This window comes from Rana temporaria, chromosome 8, assembly GCF_905171775.1.
Source record: "Rana temporaria chromosome 8, aRanTem1.1, whole genome shotgun sequence".
Classification (NCBI taxonomy): Eukaryota; Metazoa; Chordata; class Amphibia; order Anura; family Ranidae; genus Rana; species Rana temporaria.
Genome location: NC_053496.1, coordinates 46,156,899 through 46,166,394, shown reverse-complemented (window position 1 = coordinate 46,166,394; position 9,496 = coordinate 46,156,899). Strand labels below are relative to the sequence as shown.

The window sequence follows — 9,496 nt, the reverse complement described above, 5'->3', positions numbered from 1 at the left end:
GCTGCATTCATACATGATTGCGGGTTGAATTGCCGCAATTTTGCCCTGCTACAGAGCGCAGAATGCATTTGCGATACCATTACTTCTAATGACACCCCCAATCACGCCGCAATTGTCCTGTGGCAAATCACGCTGCAATTGTCGCCCAAAAGAAACTCATGTTACTTTTTGAGCAACGAATGTTGTGCATTGCGATTGCAGTGCGATTTACAATTGCAATAATCAGGGCAAAATTGTGGCACAAATTGGGGTGCCTTTAGAAGTAATGGCATCGCAAATGTGTCACGTGTTTTGCAGCCATTTGAAATTCCAGGGTGGAATTGTGGCGATTCCCCTCATGATCATGTGTGAATGCAGCTTACTCTCTGTGTCCTTAACCCTCCCCTGGGAGCTGACAGTGAAAGGTGCAATAAGGTCAGAAATGTGCCAATTCTGCTCTTGTACTATAAGTCGCACATAAAATTGCATGAAAAACATGCAATACCAATGCACAAAAAAGTCCTATGCTCATGCTAAGTGTGAGATGAAGGCTCAGTATTTCTACGTATGTATCTGGCCTTATATTGACGGTTCCCCTAAAATGGAATTGCATTGCTGGTAATGACTGGTTTCCTGAATGGAACCACATGTTATAGCCTTAGACATGCTTCATTTCAACATATAGGCTAAAAAAAATTGTTTATAGCATAATTTTTTTATTTTCATTAGGTAATAGAAAAGGAAGAAGGTGATGCAACCATTTAATTTGCTGTTTGTTGGACTGTATTTTTTTATTTTTTATTTTATAATGATAAATTATAGAAAGTGTCCTTTATTTCGAATGAAGTGAAGGAGTGCCAAATAGAAGACTTCAGAGGACAAAATTATCACATTTTGGCCCGGTTTAAGAAAGAATTTACGTTGGCGTATCTATTGATACGCCGCGTAAATTCTAGGATGAGCCGGCGTATCTTCTTTCTGTATTCATGGCTAAGATACGACTGACGTAAGTCTCTTACGCCGTCGTATCTTAGTTGCATATTTACGCTGGCCGCTAGGTGGCGCTTCCGTAGATTTATGCGTAGAATATGTAAATTAGGTAGATACGCCGATTGAGAAACGTACGTGCGCCCGGCGCATTTTTTTACGTCGTTTACATAAGGCTTTTTCCAGCGTAAAGTTACCCCTGCTATATGAGGCGTAGCCAATGTTAGGTATGGACGTCGGGCCAGCGTAGAATTTTGCATCGTTTACGTCGTTTGCGTAAGTCGTCCGTGAATGGGGCTGGGCGTAAGTTACGTTCACGTCTAAACCAATGAGGCTTTGCGGTGTAATTTGGAGCATGCGCACTGGGATACGTCCACGGACGGTGCATGCACCGTTAGTAAAAAACTTCATTTATGTGGGGTCACCATTCATTAACATACAACACGCCCACTGCCTGGATAATTTGTATTACGCGGGCTTACGCCGGACCACATACGCTACCCCGCGTAACTTAGGGCGCAGGTTCTTTCTGAATACAGAAACTGCCTCACTAAGTTACGGCGGCGTAGCGTATCTGAGATACGCTACGCCCACACAAAGTTACGCCGGGCTTTCTGAATCCGGGCCCTTGTATTTTTTCCTTACTTAAAGTGGTTGTAAACTCTTACATATACCCAGCGAAGTGACTGGCCTCAGGTGATACACAGAGATGAAACAAATCCTTCTACATAAGTTGTACCTGTTTATGTACAGCCGTCTTTCCTCCTCTACATCCACTCAAAGTGCAGAATGTACACAGGATTTCTCAGCTCTGAAAAGCAGGGGGCGGGGAGCTAAATTAAATAAATGAGGTGAGCTGTCAGAGCTGATTGGAGGAAAGGGACACACCCCCCATCACACAGCTCACAGGAACATGGCTGAGGCTGTCATTCACAGGCCGTGCCCTCTCCTCTGTCACCATTTTTCTGTTGGGGTCAGGAAAACTTGTCAGAAGTGACTCATGCTGATAGCAGAGAAATGAAGCAGCAGGCAAATGTACACATTATAGAGGGATATGCTTTGTTCATATTTCATGTCTGAGGTTTACAACTACTTTAAATCTTCAAGATAAAAGTGCCACTGCACTTCAGGGGTCCAAGCGTGCACCTCACTACTTCAGGACATCCAAATCATCTATTAAGGCAAACGCCTAATAAGTCTCAGTGTGAACATATGTTCATCAATAAGCTACCTAGAATGTAGTCCTGCTGGTTGGTGTGCTGTATGACAAATAATTAATTTTGGAGTGACACAAAAACCTTCGTCCTCCATTTAATACATTGGCGCTTTATAATTTTTCTTTCTTTCAGACCTTCTCTATGTCTTTGAGGAGCCCCAGCGTTCTCGTGTCGCGCTATCACGGGGATGTAGAAGTAGCAGCATTGCGATAGAAAGCGTCTCCGAGGATAAAAGGTGCATCTGGGCATCGGAGGAGGGTACCATGTTTTTCGGGGCGACTGTGACCTTAAATTAAACATTTAAGTTAAACTCTGGGAAACTTAAATGCTTCTGGTGTTAGTTCAGAAGAAGAAGAAATCGAAATCTACGAGTTTCAGGGATTCAGAAATGTCCTTCTTCAGGGCCCAAATACTGTATGTGGTTTAGAAAGACTCAAAAAAACAGCATAGTCACCCAAATGAATGCACATGCAGCTGCTACACTGACCCTGGGCAAATTCAAATAATTAATATTGGTGATTGTTCCATTTTTGGAGTCCTGGTAACCACATACAATATCTGAGCCCTGAAGAAGAAGGGGGGTTTTGATCTCCAAAACGTGTTGGTTGTTTTATGTCTCCTTGTTATGAATTTACACCAATATTAAGATTTTTGGACTCTAAGGCCCAGATTCTCGTAGAATCGCCTATCTTTAGGCGGGCGTAGCACATCTAAGATACACTACGCCGCCGTAACTTAGAGCGGCATGTCCCGTATTCTCAAAGAACTTGCGCTTTAAGGTACGCCGGCGTAGTGTAACTGGGCCGGCGTAAGCCCGCCTATTTCAAATGTGGAAGTTTTGGGCGTGTTTTATGGAAATTAATCGTGACCCCACGTAATTGACGCTTTTTTCGAACGGCGCATGCTCAGTTTCACGTTGATTTTAAAATTAAATTGCGCCCGCTCAATGCCTAGTCGACGTGAACGTAACTTACGTCCAGCCCCATTCACGGATGACTTACGCAAACAACGTAAAACGTGAAAAATTTGACGCTGTTCCGACGTCCATACCTAACATTGGTACGCCTCATCTACGCCTCATAGCAGCAGGGGTAACTTTACGCCCAAAAAAGCCTTATGTAAACGACGTAAAAAAAAGCACCCGGCCGCACGTACATTTTGAGAATCGGCGTATCTAGCTCATTACCATATTCGACGCGTAAATCGACAGAAACGCCACCTAGCGGCCAGCGTAAATATGCAACTTAGATACGACGGCGTAAGAGATTTACGCCGGTCGGATCTAAGACAAATCTATGCGTAACTGATTCTAAGAATCAGGCGCATAGATATGACGACTCAAAACTCAGAGTTACGACGGCGTATCTGGAGATACGCCGGCGTAACTCCTACGAGAATCTGGGCCTTAGTCCCTTGGTCTGGTGCTCTCATTTGATTTTCTATTCCTGATTCCAAACTCTTGAGTACCCCAATTTGTGCTGAAGCAGCCTTACCAGAACCATAGTGCCCTGCCTAAATTTGACAATTAATTGCGAGCTGAAGAAGTCAGCCATCATATATGGGTCTGGTTTTCAGACTGATCTTTGACAAGTACATTCCTTCCTCATTAATACAGACAGGACAATCATTAGAAGTCTTGGGCCCTGGGGGGTGTAATTCAGAATTGTTTTTTTTTAATTCTGCACTGACTGTCTTTCAAATTGCCCCAGCCCCTGTTCAAACCCAATTCGGGGACAAATCCGGGGACAGACTTGGTCCAGGGACAGTCCTCCTCAATCCAGGGACCGTCCCTGGAAACTGGGGATGTCTGGGTCACCCTACTTTAGTAGAGAGGGAGATGCCTAGTGTAGCCCAGATGAACTCACCCTGGGGTAGGCCTCTCATGTGACCTCACACTTGGCCCCCCAGGAGGAAGGGGGACATGGAGGGAGAATCTACCACCTACACTACATGTACAGTTGCTGTGTTCATTTTGAGGGGTTCCCATCATCTTTGCTCAGTTCCTGGGTCTTCTGATCTGTTGTACCCTTTATAAGGGGTTTACACCTAGCCTGCTTTATTTTATTTATATCATGGGTAATGTAAATCAAGGAGTGGGAGAACCCAAAACTCTCAGGTAGACGTGTACAAATCCAGGAATTATGGCCAGGAGATCTTACTGTTGAAGTATCCCTAACCTAGAAGAAGCCAGGAATGACTTTGCCCACCGGGCTCCATCTGTATCTAAAACATCAATTTGGAGTGACCCTCTTATTTTATACTGTATGTAAGCAAAGCAAAAAAGCAAGAAATTATTAATCCTTGATTCCTGTTTCTCTCCATATGTAAGAAATTTGTCAAACCAGACTTTGGAGTTCTGCCGAAAGCCACTGCCTTCCTACTCCTCATCCAATAGCAGCAGCTTCTGCAGCGCACAAGGCAGTGAGAGCTCCCCAGAGGACAAGATTATGGTGACTCTCCCAGGATATGACATGCATGTCTGCGCTGAGAAATGTTTAATCTCTGTGTTTTATGTATACCTTGTCTCATTGCAACACATATCCCAAACATAAAAGGAATATTTCTCATTTCAGGATGACAGGTATGCAGTTTCGGATAGATGGCTCTTTAATATTAGGCTATATTTGCACTATACAATTATGTATGTGGATCTGGCCTATAGGGCACCAAGAAAGGATTTGTATGGCTCCTGAAATGGGGAATTAGCTTCTTATTTTGGGGATATGTGATGGAATGATACATGTGAATAATCTCTTCTAATGAGGCTTTACTGTGCTATGTCAGTGCAAATAACTGCTAGCATACTGCCATCTGCTGGTAAATTTAGAATACTGCACTCCGGAGTATCTATAGTTCTGGAAATTGCACTTTTAAGCCGCGTACACACGATCGGTTTGTCCGCTGAAAACAGACCGTTTTCATCGGACAAACCGCTCGTGTGTGGGCCCCATCGGTTTTATTTCCATCGGTGTAAAAAAATAGAACATGTTTTAAATGTTTCCTATGGATAAAAAAAACAATAGAAAAATCAGATCGTCTGTATGGAAATCCATCGGTCAAAAATCCACGCATGCTCAGAATCAAGTCGACGCATGCACTGAACTTAATTTTTTCTGGCTCGTCTTAGTGTTGTACGTCACCGCGTTTGGACACGGTCGGATTTTTAACCGGTGGTGTGTAGCAAGACTGATGAAAGTCAGCTTCATCGGATATCCGACGAAAAAAATCCATCGGATTAGATACCATCAGATATCTGATCGTGTGTACAGGGCTTTAGAGTTAAATTAAAGAAATTTGTCATAGGAGAAACCAGTGGATGACCTTTATTCTGAAAATGATGGTTGCCTGGCTTCCGTGCTGATCCCCCTACCTTTATTACTTTGAGTTTCTGCCCTGGAGCAAGTATGAAATGACAACTCCTAACTTTACTCCAAAATTTCAGACCTTCATGTTCATTCTAGGTGTGGGAATTAGAAAGAACTGATGCCAGTTGGCATAACTGTCAGGCAATTGTCATTTTCAGAAATAGGTCAGCAATGACGTTTTTTTCTGCCTTGACATATTTACTTTCAAGCTCAACTGGTTCCCCCGCTGCAGGGATTTTTCTTCACTTCCTGTCTAACACTTTTCCAATAGGCATGAAGTGAAGAGATTTTCATTTCCTGTTCTTTCCCATTTTTGTGAGATAGACAGGAAGTAGGAAAAATAATCATAAATGGGTGCAAAGAATACAATAAAAACCAGGCAGAGGTTCTAACCCGTCCCTACTCTAACTTTTAAAAAAAGTTTTGGATGGAGCTGGGAATTTAGGACCAGATTCACAAAGGAGATACAACGGAGTATCTCAGATACTCCGTCGTATCCCTCAGAGTATCTATGCGACTGATTCATAGAATCAGTTACGCATAGATAGGCAGAAGATTCGACAGGTGTAATGGACTTACACTGTCGGATATTAGGATGCAGTGCCGCGGCCGCCGCTGGGGGGAGTTTGCGTCGTAAACCAGCGTCGGGTATGCAAATTAGGAGTTACGGCGATCCACGAAGATTTTTCCCGTTGTTACGTCACCGCGAGTGTTAGATTTTCATCGCAAAGATAGGGCACCTTTACATGGTGTAAAAGTACTCCACCATGTTAAAGTATGCCCGTCTTTCCCCGCGTCGCTTTTAATTTTTTTAAATTTTTTTCTTTTTCGGGCGTAAGTGCTTTGTTGACGTCGCGATCTCAAAACGTTGGCGCGTCGTAATTTCGCGCAAAGCACGTCAGGAAATTTGCGATGGGAGCATGCGCAGTACGTCTGGCGCGGGAGCGCGCCTAATTTAAATGGTACCCGCCCCATTTGAATTGGGCTGCCTTGCGCCGGACGTGTTTACGATACACCGCCGCAAATTTCCAGGTAAGTGCTTTGTGGATCGGGCACTAAATCTGAAAAATTGCGGCGGTGTAATGTAAACGGGTTACGTTACGCTGCGCCGCGGCTACGTGAATCTAGCCCTAAGTATCAATATTGAAGTATGGTTCCTCTACACACTCCACTTCCTGCTTTAATAACTGTAGGATAGACAGGAAGTAAGGAGAATTATCCATAATGGAGACAGCAGTAGGAACTTAAGAGGTTCTAACCTTGTCCATACTGTCCAAAGCTAAAGAAAAAGTTTTGGATGGAGTTTGCCTTTACCTTTCCAACCTGTGGGCTCACCATCATCACACAGCCTTAGGCACACAGCGTAATGATGCCAAAAACATTGATCATATGTCAAAACCTATGGATATAGAAATAAAATTACCCCAAAAACATGTAGTGCCTGGTTACTTTTAAGAACGGTGCTATTGAAATTTAGAGGGGGTCAGAGAGTTAAGTGACTCTGACCATGATAATTAGTTCAAATTTGGAGCTTCTGTCCCAGCTTGGCTGTGCTGTGGGCTCATGCTGTTGGTTCCTGTGGTGCAGTTCACCCCAGGTCGGCAGGTGGCAGCAGTGGAGTCCGGACTGTATACTTTTCCCAGAAGGTGGCTTCCTCGCTGTGCATGCTGGGGAGGGGTATTTATGGGGCAGACGCCATCTTCCTGGGTCTTCTCCTCGTGTGGCGCCCACCTTCAGGGTAGCCATTTCATGGCGCCCCCGGCAAATGGCCTTCCGGGCCAGGGTGCACATGCTACGCAGAGATCCTGGCTTCGGGACCACGTTGGCCCGGAGCATCTGATCTGCCGATTGGGACTCAGTAATCGACTGGGTCCCCCATCTAAAGAGGTCCTGGGCTGTCCGTCCTGTTGGAGGAAGCTGTTTGGTGGAGAGTCTGCCTGAGGAGTGCCAAGAGAAGCTGGTGTTCCAATAGGGGCCTGACCATCCCCCCACCTATAAAACTGACCACCAGCCACCACTGTTCATGTGCATATGATTTGCTTGTCTGCAGTAACAGTGTCTGATTCTGGGCCATATTCTCCAATAATCTGCGGCGGCCTCACGTAAGCTATTTACACTACGCCGCCGCAACTTACTGGAGCAAGTGCCGTATTCCTCAAGCACTTGCTCCCTAGTTTGCGGAGGCGTAGTGTAAAAGGCCCGGCGTATCCCCGCGTATTTCAAAGGGGGCGGCTTGTATTTAAATTAAGCGCACCCCCGTTTCGATCGAACTGCGCATGCGCTGGGCTAAAAATAGCCCAGTGCGCATGCTCTAGTTCTCGGCGGAAAATGTCAATGACGCCGACGTGTGCGTCATTGACGTAAAGTCGTATTCAAGAACGACTTAGGAAAACGACGTACCCGACGGGAAAAGACGACGCGGACCCGACGCCATACTTAACATGGATACGGCGGACTTGCGTAAACTTACCCCTCATATAGCAGGGGTAAGTTTACGCTTACGCAAACGACGTAAGCGACGGCTACGCGACGCAAATTCATTCGGGAATCGGCGTAACAGGCTCATTTGCATAAACAAATGAGACCTGAACGTAAACGCCACCTAGCGGCCGGCGGCGAATTACATTTAAGATCCGACAGTGTAAGTGACTTACACATGTCGGATCTTCAGCGTATCTATGCGAAAATGATTCTAGGAATCACTCGCATAGATACGCGGGTCAAAAAAGAGAGATACGACGGAGTTTCCTGAGATACTCCGTCGTAACTCTACTCAGAATATGGCCCTCTATGCACAAATCCTTTTGTAAATCCACCCCAATGTTTCGTCTGTTGGCAGATTTGCTATAAATGATAAATGCTACATTTATAAGGATCTACACCATTTCTTGACGTTCACTTTTTCTTCTTTTTGACAGGACACCTTGAAATAAAAGTTGATGATGTCACCCCAAGAGACCTGCGGACTCTCTGTATAACACAAGTCCTGATCCTCTCCAACAAATCAAAATGCTCCCTATTTCATGGATGGGGACAGGCTTTGGGGGGTTTGTCCCCAGAATCCCCTTTCCTTTAGAAATGCCACTTTGGTTTTAGAATGAATCTAGAGGAATATCAAATATCTATTTTTCTGCATGTATGGATTCTAATGTCCTTAGTGTTCGTAATATTCACATGAAATATTTATTGACAAAAATCTGTATTTAATGATAAAAGAGTATTTATTTTCCTGTAGTAAAATATATAATATTTAACTGTATAGCAGAGGGCTTTGAGTTTTATTACCATTGTGGGGGATGGAGAACATTCTTTGAAAAATAAATTCCACCTTAACCACTTCCTTACTGGGCACATATACCCCTTCCTGACCAGGTGAAATTTCAGCTTGTGGCACTGCGTCACTTTAACTGACAATTGCGCGATCGTGCGACTTGGCTCCCAAACAAAATTGACGTCCTTTTTTCCCCACAAATAGAGCTTTCTTTTGGTGGTATTTGATCGCCTCTGCGTTTTTTTTTTTTTGCGCTGTAAACAAAAATAGAGCGACAATTTTGAAAAAAAAAACAATATTTTTACTTGTTGCTATAATAAATAGCCCAATTTTTAAAAAAAACATTTATTTTTCTCAGTCTAGGCGATACGTATTCTTCTACATATTTTTGGGGGAAAAAAAATCGCAAGAAGCGTCTGGTTTGCGCAAAAGTTATTGCGCTTACAAAATAGGGGACAGAATTATTATTATTTTTTATAATTTTTTTTTACTACTTATGGCGGCGATCAGCATTTTTTTCGTGACTGCGACGTTATGGCGGACACATCGGACACTTTTGACACATTTTTGGTGCCATTCACATTTATACAGCGATCAGTGCTATAAATATGCACTAATTACTGTATAAATGTGACTGGCATTTAAGGGGTTAACACTAGGGGGTGAGGAAGGGGTTA

General features: G+C 44.0%; 1 long non-coding RNA gene across 1 annotated transcript; it reads left to right on the top strand.

The window, feature by feature from the left end:
- The first annotated feature begins 2,314 nt into the window (after positions 1–2,314).
- On the top strand, positions 2,315–8,870 carry LOC120910347. Its single transcript, XR_005741529.1, has 3 exons — positions 2,315–2,418; positions 4,513–4,633; positions 8,467–8,870. It is a non-coding gene; the product is annotated as an uncharacterized LOC120910347 (long non-coding RNA).
- Positions 8,871–9,496: the final 626 nt, after the last annotated feature.